Genomic DNA, 15,299 nt, shown 5'->3' with positions numbered 1-15,299 from the left:
TAAATGAGGCATCTATTAAATGAATTTTGCCCCATTTACAGACCTTTCTTGCCACAGTTGTTAAGCGAATCACAGTTGTTAAGCGTAACAACTGGGTTGTTAATTGAATCCGGTTTTCCCATTGACTTTGCTTATCAGGGGATCGCAAAAGGGGATCGCATGACCCCAGCAACCCTCGTAAGTATGAGCCAGGGACCAAGCAGCTGAATTTTGATCTCATGGGGGGGGGGGGGGGGAATGGTGTTGCAAAGGTTCTAAGTGTGAAAAATGGTCACTGTCGTGTCAACCGTCCGAAATTAGTCTAACAGTCACTAAATCAATGGTTGTAAGTCGAAAACTACCTGTATTGGATGTCGGGCTTCCCGGCCTGAAGCCACCCAGGCCCATAATTCCCAGCCAGTAGAAAAGACTATTTTTAAGACCCGTTGGTTTACAGCGGTATATAAATCACTCAGGGAGAATTCGCCGACAGAAAGCCGGACTTTGGTTTCTCCGCTCTTAACGAGAGCAAGGACCGGACTTGCAACGCCCTCCAAGCCGGTTGGTTCTCGCGCAGCTGTTCTCCGAGGAGAAGCGGAGCAGGGCAGCCGGAGGGGAAAATCCCACTGTCCCTCTCCTCAAACCCTCTGGCTTCTTTAGGGAGGTCCCGTCATCTTCCTCAGTGAACCAGCAGGCGGAGCTGGAGGGAGCGCCCCCCCCGCCGCCGCCTTCCGTGAGCTGCGCAGGGAATATGGGGGGGGGAGGAAGCGGAAGAGGAGCCGCCGCTGCTGCTGAGGGGAGCCCAGCGGGCGCTGTAGTGGGGGACTGGGGGGGGGGGAGCAAAGGCTGACGCGTGGCGCTGCCGGCGGGTTCCGAGAGGCGAGAGAAAGAAAGGTCCGCCTCGAGACCGACGGGATTTGCTTTCGGTCTCACAGCAACCAGGTCAGCCCCCCTCCCCCTTGGGGGCCGCGGAGAGGGGGCAACAAAAGAACCCGGATGGGGTTTCATTGCAGGACGGGCGGGGGGGGGATTGAAGACAGGCGGCGGCGGGAAGATTATATTCCCGTGCGAACTGCGCGTGCGGAGAAGGAGGGAGAGGGGGAGGAGGAGGAGGAGGGAGGGAAACCGCGACTCGCGCGCCTGTTCGAATCTGAAAAGGCAACGGGGAAGGGGGGGAGGTCCCTGCGTGTGACGTCAGGTAACTTCCTCCCCCTCTTGTCGACCCGGACCACTCCTCCTCCGTACGCGGGCGAGCACGTTTACGGGGGGCCGCTTGTTGTATCCGCGCCTTGACGGACACGTGCGCGCCGCTTCTGCCATGTTAGTGCTCACGGAGGGATGGGCGGGTGGAGAAGGGAGTTCTCGCGAGGTCAGCCCTCGTTCCCGTGGGAGCTGACCGGAGGCAGGATGGCGGCGCTGCGCTGGGCGTGATGGGTAATAATGGTAACGGGCAACCGGGACGCGGGAGGGGGAGGGAGGCTGAGGGGGAGCGGTGCGGTGTCTAGGTGTGGTACTTGAGGGTCAGCCTCTTAAGTCTGTCGACGCGTGCGGGGCGGGGCTGAACACTGCGGGGAGTTTGACCTGGCAAAGAGTTTTTGCGCGTCTTCGTTGGGCTTTTCCCTCCCCCCCCTAAAACACCGCACGGCGCACCGCCACTTTGCGGCGCCTCGTCCCCACATGATGCTTGTGGCGCCCCCTGTCGGCCGTCTGGCATTTGGACCCTGAGTTTCTTCCTCAGGTCTCGAGCTTATGGAGCTCTTACCTTCAAAGCTCTGCCTGATCCCCCCCCCCCCAAAAAAAAAAGAAAGAAAGAAAGAAAGAAAGAAAGAAGTAATAGTGATACAAAAATTGTCAGGACCATCGCTGTTCCTCTCGCTGCTACGGTACTTCTGAAGTGCCTGTGGCATTCCATACCTGATGCATTGATTGATATAGGTCAATGACTTCACTTGGTGGGATTGAGGAGATGACCTCGATACAATAAAGTGCCACTAAATGAATTACTCTGCCAGAGCCGTGGCTGGCAGTCCTAATGAGTTTCTTATGCTACTTGCCAAATAATACCAAAGACTTTATTCTGCAATACTGTGCATTGTAGCGATTGTCTCTGGGGATTTCCCCCCCCCCCCCAAGCAACTATCAAAATAGACAATTCTTTAAAAGAAGCCAATGCAAGCATGTTAATAAAGTGCATCGATTTTACGTATCAATACAGGTAGTCCTCAACTTACAGTAGTTGTTTTCATTTCCCCCCCAAACATGTATAGCATAGTAGTAGTTTGTATAAACATAACATAAGTAAAAAATAATGATAAAAGAGGACAGTAGGACAGGGACAGTAGGCATAGTGGTGCACTTATGCACTTCCTCTTACAGACCTCTTAGAAACTGGGAAAGGTCGACTGGAGACAGTCTAAGATTAAAGTTTTGGGGGTTTGGGGAAGAAACCACAGAGTCAGGTAGTGTATTCCAGGCGTTGATCATTATTGCTGAAATCGTATTTTCTGCAGTGGAGTTTGGAGCAATTTACATTTAGTTTGAATCTAAGATAATAAAATAGGGCAAAACTCACTTAACAACATAAATTTTGGGTTCCATTGTGGTCATAAGCCAAGGACTATCTGTATTGTCCAAAGGCTACTTGCTGCTAGTCTTGTGTGAAGATGTCTTAATAGATTTTATGATGTAGCTTAACCCAGCTTCCTTAGTAATCTTTTGTGGATTACTGAATGAAGCAGGTTCACATATAAGAAAGCTACCTCGCAGAGACGCCTATTTATATGAATTATGAATTTGTTTCGAAGAGATCGTTTTATTTGGATTTCCAAACCAAATGTTTTAATTGTTCAGTTGGAACTTCTGGATTTTATTTTTTTGTTAAAAGTAAAACTCATTTATATATACATATATACATACACACACACACACACACACATATATATACACACACACACACATTCATACATACTTTTGGTATTTATAAGTAAATTTTAAAATATTTGGTATATGTTGTAAATATGTAAAGGGCAGCTAAGGCTTTTATAATAGGTATTATCCAAAGTTATTGTGTGGGTGCAATTACAAATTGTTCCTTAGAAATCCCATGGAATTGAATAGGTAGGGTGAGATTAAGATGTAATATGGTAAGTATACCCTTTCTGTTAAGGTAAAATTTCCTTCTGATCAAGTTGGATTCTTGGTGTCTACATGAAAATATCTATGATGTTTTCCTGGCAACAGCTTTTTTTCCTGTTCTGTATTTCCATAAGAAATATCCAGCCAAATGTCATCAATATATTCATGTACTGTAATAAAAGATTCAGGGTTCTTTTAAAAAAAAAATCCATTTAATTATTGGATTGACTGTTAAACTGCTTCTCCTGTCATACTAAGAACATATTTCAGTTGTGCAACTTGAAGACAAAAATGTGGACTGATCTTTTTTATGAAGATTTGTGTTGCGTAGAAGTACTGCTGGAGAACATAAATGTATTTTATTTATTGCAGTTTATATTGAAGTAAATATTGTTTTAATGAGCCATTGTTTAAACATATTTGAAACCACATTAATTTTTCTACAGCATTTTCTAAATTTATTGAATATTGCTTCAACACTTGAGATTAGGAATTTTGATGACATTTAAAAAATATTACAGTATTTTGTCCAGGCAGTTGTGTTCTATTATGTTGTTTTTTAATTGAGTTTCAATTATATCTTTCATATTTTGTAAACTGCTCAGAATCCTTTTGCAATTGGGTGGCCTTAATCAGTTAGATAAATGAATAAAATAAAATGTTATTCTGTTAGAGCACAATTAATGCTTTGTCTTCAGTAGTTACATGCTAGTTCAACAAGAATTGGGATGCTGCAGTTCCCCTCCCCTCATCTTAATTGTACAGTTTTGTGTGTGTGTGTACATATATAGACATACTACATCCAGACACATACTGAAAAGCAAGTCACACTGAAATTAATGGAATTGAGTCCCAAATAGTTATGCTCTGAGTGGATTTAATGAATGATATGCTTGCCAGAGTCTTAATATCAACAGTCAGGAAAATCAATATTATAATATTTCAAATGTCACATGTGAGCTTTGGATATTTCCTTTTTTTTTTAACTGATTGCAGTATGATAAGTAATGAATGAATGTGTTTGTTTCATTTTATAAAATACCAACACAAAATTTCTCTTCTTGGAATATTCTAATCTAAGAGACGTGTTTTGATAAATGCATGATTCATATCCCTTAGAAAAGTGAACATCTACAAGAGGTCATACGAAAAGTCCTTTTTATCATGAAATACAAATTTTAATATTTCTGAATGAGTGTATTGATTTAATTCCCTTACAGGCATTATGAGTAGGCAGTATGCAAGTTGTCCGTATAATAAATAGAGGTTGTTATGAATTAATAATGTTGAGCTGAGTCCAACTTTAGGCAAGCAGAAGTCAGTTTGGGTAATAGAGCTATATTGTTTTTCCTCTTAGAGCTCCTGTTATATCTTCCACATCCAGAAATTTAGAACAGATTGGGAGTGTATAAGCCTGGAAGAGTTTCATTTTAAAAGGTTCATTGAATTCTGCCTGATTTTTTATTTATGCATATCGAACTGAACTGGTAATTCAGCAGCTGTGGAGAAACTTAATTTATTTGATCAGTAGTTGCATAATTCGTTATTTATTTGGGAGGGATAAATAATTGTATTTCCTACTTGTTACTACCATCCAAAAAAATGACAATACCAACCTAAACACCCCCAGATTATCTCCTTTCTTATAGGCTCTTTTCTGTCTAGTAACATAGAAACAGACACAATAAATAAGATGGTGCCACCGAGAGAACGGGTTCGGGGGCATGACAGGCCTGGGTCACTGCCGGTTCCAGCGATCCAGGCCATCAAGTTACTAACGGTTCTATAGAACCGGTCCAAACTGGTAGGAACCCACCTCAGGATAGAATGCCTCTACTTCTGACTCGTTTTTCATAAGTGAAGTTTTATATAAATTTCATTTGTCAAATTTAAAAGGCCATCAAATTCTATAAAGATTCCTGACAGCCATACAACACTAATTATAAATATTTATTTAAAAATTTACATAGTTACTCAACAATAAAACTTGGTGCTATACAGTAAATAAAATACGATTAAAAACTAAAATGCTAGAAGAGAAAAATTATTACTAAAAAATACAACACCCACTATCAAAGCCCAGAGGAAGAGCTAGGTTTTCAAGCCTTTTTTCACATGGTCAGGGTGGAGCCAGCTGGATTTTATGTAATGGTGGCAATGTATTATCAGATAGTGTTGGAAACATATTTATTTAATTTGATTTTGCTGCCGTTCCAAATGATTCTTTATCTTAGGGGTACATCAACAAAATATCTTTAACTATACAACAGAATTACTGAACTATAGAATGGTTGTCACAAAGGATATCAATCTTTGCATTCCTTTTATATATACACCAGTTATTTCTTTTCTGATTGTCATCTGTTCGGTCTTCTCCTGTCACTCTTCAAACTGACTCAACATTCTGCCTCTGTCTTACAAGAATTGCCCAACTATAATAATAGTCTTACCATTTCATCACATATTTATAATGAAAGCTTGCCTCTGCTATCCTTGTAGGATGAAGGATTTAAGAAAAATGGAGTTCCCCCCATCACAAAATACATTCTTTTTATATATCCTGTCTTGGTAAATAGTCAGAATTGTATTGCCTGCCAGTTATCTGTGTGTATATAGTTGTTGCTTTTCTTTTTCTTTCTTTTTGTTTGCTTTCTTCCAGTTTTATACAACCATCACCATTAATAGCCGATTCTTGTTTAGATTTCCTAATTTCCTTGTCCCCCTATTGAAATTCTCCCCATATATATTTTTCCAAATGAAATTAGAAATACATGAAATGGTATTAGTTGTTGTCCATTGTGGACAACTAATTACTTTTTCAGTCTCATGGGAAAAAAATATTTTACTAGTGGTACCTCTACTTAAGAACGCCTCTACTTAAGAACTTTTTTAGATAAGAACTGAGTGTTCAGGATTTTTTTGGTCTCTTCTTAAGAACCATCTTCAGCTTAAGAACCCGAGCCTGGAAAAATTTCCTAGGAAATATGAGAGCGGCATGAAGACCCAGCCAGTTTCCAGCTATTCCCCATTTAATCTTGGCCATCTCGGGCTTTTCTGGACTGCCAGAGGAGCCTTTCGGTGGTGCTTAAGGAGGCTTTCGCAGTCCAGAGCAAACAAACCATTTTCCTTTCTCTGGGCGCTTGGAGAGGGAATAAACCTCTGCCAATGCCCAGAGAAAAGAAACTCCCTTCGCTCTGGGCAGCGACTGTCCTTCTCCTCCTCTTCTTCTTCCTCCTCCTCCCACCCAAATTCCGAGCTTTTATTTCTTTCCTAATAGGTTTGCACGCATTATATACATTGATTCTTAATGGAAAAATTGCTTCTACTTACAAACTTTTCTACTTAAGAACCTGGTCACGGAACGAATTAAGTTCTTAAGTAGAGGTACCACTGTATATTTTAGGACTGATTCATCCAATCTTGTATATGCTTTTTAGCAATCAAATCCATATACTGTATATATTTACTTCCTGTTCCATGTTTTTTTATTCTGTTTGTTTCTTTTTCAGCCATTTGTTCTAAAATGTCTCAACCTTCTATTTTTCTTTAACCTGCTTTCTTAAACTTTCTTTACCATACACTGCCACTGCTTTTTGCCTTAGCTGCTTCTGTTTTCATTTGTTTTTGTACAGTTGTCATATGTCCAAAACATATTTTTCCATTCATTATGAACATCAAACACAATTGTTTTCCAAATCTATCCATTGTTGGCTTTGTTTCCTGTTCAACAAAATATGGACATAAAAATCCACAATATATTTTAATGTAGTAAATTATACAGCGTCAATACAGCTATATCAGAATTACAGTGGATATTGAAAGTCTACAGCATATATGTTATATTAACGGTGGAATGCCTGGTAAACCCAGTAAAATGCCAGGTTTTTGAGATCTAAAAAAATCAAACCAAAATTTCAGAATTTTTTCCATGTTTAATATAATATATAAGCTATATTATACAACCAAAAAAACAAATTGCAATTTATTTGGGGAGAGCAGAAATAATAATAAAAACTTAAAATAACATGGTTACATAAAGATGCAGATCCTTAAACTAATCCTTTGAAGAACCTTTTGATTTTATGACAGTATTTAGTCTTTTGGAGTAGGAGCCTATCAACATGGCACATCTTGCTTTGAGAATCTTTACCCATTCTTCCTCACAAAGGTACTCGAAATCTGTCAGATAGTGAGGGCATCTCCTGTGCACAGCCTTCTTCAGATCATCCCACAGGTTGTCAGGCCTGGGCTGTGGGCTTTGGCTGGACTATTTCAAAGTTTTGATCATCTTCTGGTGAAGCCATTCTTTTTTTGGTTTGGATGTATGCTTTTAGTCGTTGTCATCTTGAAACTTTGCTGTAACAGGCACAGCAAAGTTTGCTTGTCAGAAAAATCCTACTGGAACAGCTGAATTGTATATGGGCTTGAACAGAGTCACATAGAAACATAGAAGTCTGACGGCAGAAAAAGACCTCATGGTCCATCTAGTCTGCCCTTATACTATTTTCTGTATTTTATCTTAGGATGGATATATGTTTATCCCAGGCATGTTTAAATTCAGTTACTGTGGATTTATCTACCACGTCTGCTGGAAGTTTGTTCCAAGGATCTACTACTCTTTCAGTAAAATAATATTTTCTCATGTTGCTTTTGATCTTTCCCCCAACTAACTTCAGATTGTGTCCCCTTGTTCTTGTGTTCACTTTCCTATTAAAAACACTTCCCTCCTGGATCTTATTTAACCCTTTAACATATTTAAATGTTTCGATCATGTCCCCCCTTTTCCTTCTGTCCTCCAGACTATACAGATTGAGTTCATTAAGTCTTTCCTGATACGTTTTATGCTTAAGACCTTCCACCATTCTTGTAGCCTGTCTTTGGACCCGTTCAATTTTGTCAATATCTTTTTGTAGGTGAGGTCTCCAGAACTGAACACAGTATTCCAAATGTGGTCTCACCAGCATTCTATATAGCGAGATCATAATCTCCCTCTTCCTGCTTGTTATACCTCTAGCTATGCAGCCAAGCATCCTACTTGCTTTCCCTACCACCTGACAGCACTGTTCACCCATTTTGAGACTGTCAGAAATCACTACCCCTAAATCCTTTTCTTTTGAAGTATTTGCTAACACAGAACTGCCAATACAATACTCAGATTGAGGATTCCTTTTCCCCAAGTGCATTATTTTACATTTGGAAACATTAAACTGCAGTTTTCATTGCTTTGACCATTTATCTAGTAAAGCTAAATCATTTACCATATTACAGACGCCTCCAGGAATATCAACCCTATTGCACACTTTAGAGTCATCGGCAAATAGGCAAAATCACTTTAATTGAGGGCATGTGTGCACTGACTACTATTTAACATCAGTTTGGATGTGATTGGTTAATTCTGAATTAGGTATATCTTTACCTATAAAAGAATGTGAACACTTAGACAGTCACATTATTTAAGTTTTTCATTATTTTTCCCCCTAAAATATTTTAGTTTATCAATTGAATTGTTCAGTCATATGTTATATTAAAAGTGGGAAAAATACGAAGTAATTTTTTCTTAGTCTGGTTTTTTTACATCTTAAGAACCTTCCCATCCCCGTGTATCTGCACAGCCCTCATTGAAGCCTGGGACAGTGAAAAAACCGGCAAACCGGAAGTTCAGAAGAACGGACTTCCGGTTTGCACGTTGTGCTTTTTTTTCGCACTCCAGAGACTTCAGAGAAGCTTCCTGAAGCCCCCGAGTGTAAAAAACAGGACAATGGGCAAACCGGAAGTCTGTTTTCTAAACTTCCAGTTTGCCCATTGGGCCTTTTTTGCACTCTGGGACTTCAAGGAATCTTTCTTGAAGCCTCCGGAGGGCAAAACAGCCTTCCCTAGGCTAAAAGTCAGCTGGCTAGTGAGCGCATGCGCACTAGAGCTGGCATAGGGCAATTCCTCATGTGCCTTCCTATATGGCTTTGCCTGCCACCTGTGTCACATGTGCCATAGGTTTGCCATCACAGGCATATACTGTATGTATTCTGATAATACACTGGGCAAATGTGGTCGAGAAGAATTTTTCTGAGAAAATAGGGTAGTGATCAATGGTGAGTTGCTACCAGTTTGCTCCGGTTCGATCGACCTGGTAGCAGTGGCGGTGGGAGGCTCCACCCACCCATGTGGACATAATCACAAATGATCCAGAAGTGCTGTGCATGCGCAGAAGTGCCGCATTCTGGTTTCGCTCAAAGCACATTCACAGTATATGTTCCAGAATTGAAACCCACTACTGATAGGGATATCTAGTTTATATTTATAGTTTATATATTCCTGCGAATGATAAATAAAAAGATGTAAACATTAATTTGGTTTATTACATTTGTATTGCAATAAATAATCCAATATATTACATTATATTACTTTTGCTAATAAAAGCTCTTTTTACATATGATCAGGATGAGCCTCAGTTTATTGTATAAATAATTAAGATGTGTGTAAGGCTAACATACCTATACAATGACTTAGTTTAAGTTTCAAAAATGATAAGAAGGTTCAGGGAAGCTTCCTGAAGCCCTAGAGTGCAAAAAAAAAAAGCATAATGGGCAAACCAGAAGTCTGTTTTCCAAACTTCCAGTTTGTCCATTGAGCGGGGTTTTTTGCATTCCGGGGCTCCAGGGAAGCTTCCCTGAAGCGTCCAGAGAGCGAAACAGCCTTCCCCAAGGCCAACAATCAGCTGGCCAGGGCGTGCATGTGTGTTGGAGCTGACTTAGGGCAGTGCCTCATGTGCCCTGCAATATGGCTCTGCATTCCATTCACCATCTCGAGACTAGACTCAATTTGTGACCTTTCTTGTATTAAGTGAACAAAGTGGCATTGAAGTAGCACTGTTGTTAAGTGAACCCATTGTTTGCAATAAAGATAAAATCAGGCATGTTTCCATGGGGTACTACAAAACCTATAAATTCAGGCTAGTTCCCAAGCACTCAAGATGCTGTCACATGATCACGGGAGTATTCCGGATGTCAGAATGTCAAAACTGGATCATAATTAGCTTTTGGGTACGCTGTTCATAATTATCAGTTTAAGAACTACAGTGATACCTCGTCTTACAAATGCCTCGTCATACAAACTTTTCGAGATACAAACCGGGGTTTTAAGATTTTTTTGCCTCTTCTTACAAACTATTTTCACCTTACAAACCCACTGCCACCGCTAGGATGCCCGCCTCCGGACTTCCGTTGCCAGCGAAGCACCCGTTTTTGCGCGGCTGGGATTCCCCTGAGGCTCCTCTCCATGGGAAACCCCACCTCCGGACTTCCGTGTTTTTGTGATGCTGCAGGGGAATCCCTCAGTGAAATCGCAGCATCGCAAAAACACGGAAGTCCGGAGGTGGGGTTTCGAGGACTTTGGTGTTTTTGCGATGCTGCGATTTCACTGATGCTCCCTTTGCTGGGAAATCACACCTCCGGACTTCCGTTGCCAGCGAAGCGCTCGTTTTTGCGATGCTGGGATTCCCCTGCTGGGATTCCCCTGCAGCATCACAAAAGCACAGAAGTCCGGAGGTGGGGTTTCCCATGGAGGGGAGCCTCAGGGGAATCCCAGCAGCACAAAAACTGGCGCTTTGGCTGGCAAAAGGGGTGAATTTTGGGCTTGCACGCATTAATCGCTTTTTCATTGATTCCTATGGGAAACATTATTTCGTCTTACAAACTTTTCACCTTAAGAACCTCATCCCGGAACCAATTAAGTTTGTGAGACAAGGTATCACTGTACTTGTAGTCCTGAAAAACTAGACTTGAAATATTTTTCTCCATTGCTTCCACTTTTTCTCTTCATTATCTTTTTTTAGCATTTAAAACTTCATCATAAATCTATGTTTATTTTCTTTAAAACAGATAGGCGCTATTTTAAAAGACAATTATCTAAAACAAGGTAGGTTTATGGTAGCATGAACTGTATATATAAAGATCAATTTTCACTTTAGTTTAATGTTTTGGTTAGATCTATAATGGTTGCAATGGCATCATTTCAAGTGATGTACTGGCTGGGTTTATACATTACGCACAAGGCGGTTGCTTTTTGGCATGATGCAGGATGTCAGCTATCCCCAGGCTTTACAGCTGGCAGCCCAACAGTGCAAGCGGTGGCTGGTGTGTGCAAGTCGAGCTACGTGTGCATATTTGCCCACTGCTTGTACGTGTCAAGCTGTACACTGATGTGCAAAAAACAACTGCTCGTACAGCCCGGTTCTGAATGGGCCATGGCCCGGTAGTGAGCTGTTACCCAGGAGTTGGGGATCCATGCAGTATGTCACCCCAGATCTTATGATTTATAAAATATTTATGGCTTTGTATATTGTTCAAAGCAACCACCTGTGGCTTAATAGATCGTGCTTAGAAAATATGAACTAATAGAATGTGTAAGTACTGACTGAATTCTACCTAAATAACATGCAGTATGAATTGATGTTTCAGTAAGCCGTAGTGAAAGAAAATTCTGTTTATAAATTTCAGTGAAGATTCTCAGTCATCCAGGAAGAAATGTCTAGAATTGAGTCCTGGCAACTGGACTTATTTTTGTCGGTTTGAGATGTTACTGTTTATAAACCTTAATCAATATGCAGCATATTGCAGGTCAGATGAGGTTACTGAGAATTTCAAGTAGAGCTCTGTTTTACACGTGACAGAATGAGAATTAATATATACTGCTCAAAAAATAAAGGAAACACTCAAATAACACATCCTAGATCTGAATGAATGAAATATTCTCATTGAATACTTTATTCTGTACAAAGTTGAATGTGTACAACAGCATGTGAAATTGATTGTCAATCAATGTTGCTTCCTAAGTGGACAGTTTGATTTCACAGACGTTTGATTTACCTGGAGTTATTTGTGTTGTTTAAGTGTTCCCTTTATCTTTTTGAGCAGTGTATATATATTTTCAGTATACTTCAAAGATCAGAACAATTCAATTCTTTAGTCACTAGAATTTTGGGCATATTAATTGAAATAGATAAGATTAAGTATTATTAGGTTATTAAAAACCTAATAATAACAATTGTGTTAGAATATATTCCAAAAATTACTACCAAGAATTGAGCAGTATATTTGACAAGTAGTATCAAAGCAATCATTACTGGTTTTTTGGGGATAATGAGAGTTTGGACTCGAAAAAATGTGGAATCCAAGATACAAACAAATCTCCATCTGTAAAGCGTGCATAGTTTAGTTAGTAATTAATTTGGAAAACTTATTTTAAATATGGAGGAAGCAAAGATGGATAGTTTATCAGTTATCTTGGATTATAATTTATATCAGACTATTAACTCTACTATCTGGATTAAAAGTTGTCAACAAAAATATGGTATATATCTCCAGTATCTCTTCTATCGTTTAATAACCACATTCCCTTCCAGCAACTTGGCCGTTAAGTGAAATGTTAAGTAATCACATGACCAGAAGAAATGCTTCGAAGATCACTGGTTGCTCCATGCCATTCAAATGAGGTTTTCCTGTATAGTATCCCATGACAACCCCTCCTTTTTTTGTCCCTACACAGAGCAAAGATATTTGCTTAAACAAACTACAGTATCTGAATTCCTGAGCTGCTTTTCTCCAGTGTAGTATTTCCTGAAAAAATAATAATCTCAATTTAACAAGTCCAGTCCTTTAGTTGATTAGGATTTTCTAGCTCTGCCCTTCTTCCTGAAACTGATCAGCCCTTAATTAATTTCACAGAGAACTTTTGTTGTCAAGAACATGAAATTTGGTCATGAATCAATTTACTGTTGAATAGTGTTAGGCGAACCCAACGAAATTCAGGTTCGGCAGGTTCGTGCAAACTTGGCGGCTGGTTCGGACAAGTTCGTGGAACCCGAACCCGCCGGACCCTTCTGGCCCCACCCTCCCGTCTTCAGCCTCCCCATGATGGGATTCCAGGGGCGAGGCTTTGACGTCACAGAGACGTCACTTCCTGGCTTTCAGTGCGGAGGCTGGGGGAGTGGGAGCGGGGGATTCCCCTCTGCCTGCCATCGCCCCCCTCCCCTTTGACATTGGAAGGAGGAGGGGCGCGCGTGGTGTGTGTGTGAGGAGCGTTTCTCCATTGGAAAAGTAAGACGATGGCAAGTTTTTTGGTGTGTTAAAGCCACCTCCGAGGTGGTCCCTGCCGAGAAACTTGCCACCGTCTTTTCCAACAAAGAAACGCTCCCCACACACACAACGCGCGCCCATCCTTCTGACGTCAAAGGGGAGGGGGTTGGTGGCAGGCAGAGGGGGCCCCGACTCCCCCAGCCTCCCCATGATGGGATTCCGGGGGTGGGGCTTTGACGTCACGGAGACATCACTTCTTGGCCAGCCGAGGCGGCCGAACGCGACCCCGAACTTTGCCTGAATTGTGCGAGTTCGGTTCGCCCAACACTACTGGGAACATTGCTATCCAAAATATCCCCTAATGAATAGTGGCTGTATAAGTTCACATTTAGTGATGCTGCATCACGGGGATACTAATGGCTGCAGCTTTGAAGAGCCCTACATCTAGCATCATTGTAACTTTGGTCACTGAATGGGTGATCGCGAAACAAGGACTGCCTGTAATATAAATTGATCTGTATTGATTTCTCCTATAGAATTGCAACCACAATATAAACATATAGATACTTCTATTCCAATTGAAAGCCTTCTTTGTGGTATTGACTACAGTATCCAACTTCTTAGCTGTTTTGCTGGTTTTGATTTGGAATAAGTAGGAGTTGTGGCTGTCTGAAGGATTGCAAATTGCTCAGGGTATAATTTAAATAATTCCCTTTCATTTTGGTGCAGTGTAAATAGTTGGGACTTTTTTAAAGTTATGTTGCATGGATAATACATTCTTTGAAGAGAACAACAAACAATCTGATATCAAAGCTTCCAGAATCACAGTTGTGCACAATATGTATGACATTGAAACTTTAATTATCTTTGTCACAAGGATTTCTCAGAATAGTTACCATGGTGGTACTGTTACCAAGCCATCTAGGATACTTTTCTGTATAGATTAAGGGAATCTAACTATTTTTGTCTGCCTGTGACAACTGTGTAATAAAAACAAATTCAATTGGTGTAGAATTATTGCCAAAGAAGAAAAATGTAGTCATTATGCATCTTTACCATTTCCTAAAACAGTTGAACGTTACTATTTGGGATTATTTAGAGCTTTTATTCAATCAACAGCATAATTCAACAGTTTGGGTCATTTAGCATGCACACAGTTCGGTAGTGCAGTTTTTTTACAGTACAGTGATCCCTCGAGTTTCGCGATCTCGATCTTCGCGAAACGCTATATCGCGATTTTTAAAAAAGTATTCATTAAAAAAAAAAAACCACTTCCGGGTTTGGCTTCGGGAGTCAGCTGGGAAGCGGCGCGGCTGTTTTAAAAGGTTGCAGCCGGCCTGGGGGGCTTCCCAGCACCCCCCCGAACCCCCAACCTGGGTCTTCCCGGCCGCCCACGCAAAGGGGAAACCCCGGCTCCTCGCTGATGCCCGCCGCTCGCCCGCCCGCCAGCAAGAGGGGGAAGACCCAGGGAAGGTTCCTTCGGCCGCCCAGCAGCTGATCTGCTCGGTAGCGCAGCAGCAGCGAGGAGCCGAATCGGGGTTTCCCCTTTGCGTGGGCGGCGGGGAACGCAAACTCCACCATCTACGCATGCGCGGCCATAGAAAAAAGGGCGCGCATGCGCAGATGGTGTTTTTACTTCCGCAACCCTACATCGCGAAAAATCGATTATCGCGAGGGGTCTTGGAACAGAACCCTCGCGATAATAGAGGGATCACTGTATATGTAAGTACTGTATATGCCTTACAGTATGTGTGTGCAATAAGTAAAGATTAAGTCTGTCATTGTATTTTATATTCATATACAGTACTTGCACATGTCTTATGAAACTGGCAATTTCATCTATGTGAACATGCTTAAAATGATATTTTCGGAGCTTCTCATAAGCTGATACTGAAAAAATATTATTTATAAAATATGTTCTATAAATACTCAAAATTTGAGAACAAAGCTCTTTACTGAAAGGAAAAATAACACTGAATTTTATAGAATTAGTAATTCTAAAATATTTGTATTAAATAATCTTTTGAGGCTATTTTAAAGTGATTGTATAAACTTGAGAAAATATTCAGAATTCAGTTTAAGCAGTAATTTCTTTAAGAAGTACTTATGAGTGGC

The 15,299-nt window shown here is 40.8% G+C and overlaps 1 protein-coding gene across 4 annotated transcripts in view; it reads left to right on the top strand.

Annotated features, from left to right (window-relative positions):
* Positions 1-730: 730 nt before the first annotated feature.
* Positions 731-15,299, top strand: part of ZZZ3 (zinc finger ZZ-type containing 3) — a 67,949-nt gene continuing 53,380 nt past the window's right edge. For 2 of the 4 annotated variants that reach the window (XM_070746194.1, XM_070746192.1), the window contains exon 1: positions 731-921. The gene's annotated coding sequence lies outside the window, so the exon portion shown is untranslated. Of the gene's footprint in view, positions 922-1,240; positions 1,414-15,299 lie in introns of those variants that run through there. The other 2 variants (XM_070746193.1, XM_070746191.1) reach the window with 2 other exon arrangements.

Source organism: Erythrolamprus reginae, chromosome 3, assembly GCF_031021105.1.
Source record: "Erythrolamprus reginae isolate rEryReg1 chromosome 3, rEryReg1.hap1, whole genome shotgun sequence".
Lineage (NCBI taxonomy): Eukaryota > Metazoa > Chordata > Lepidosauria > Squamata > Dipsadidae > Erythrolamprus > Erythrolamprus reginae.
The sequence above is the reverse complement of the archived record's forward strand: the minus strand, read 5'-3'. Positions and strand labels throughout refer to the sequence as shown.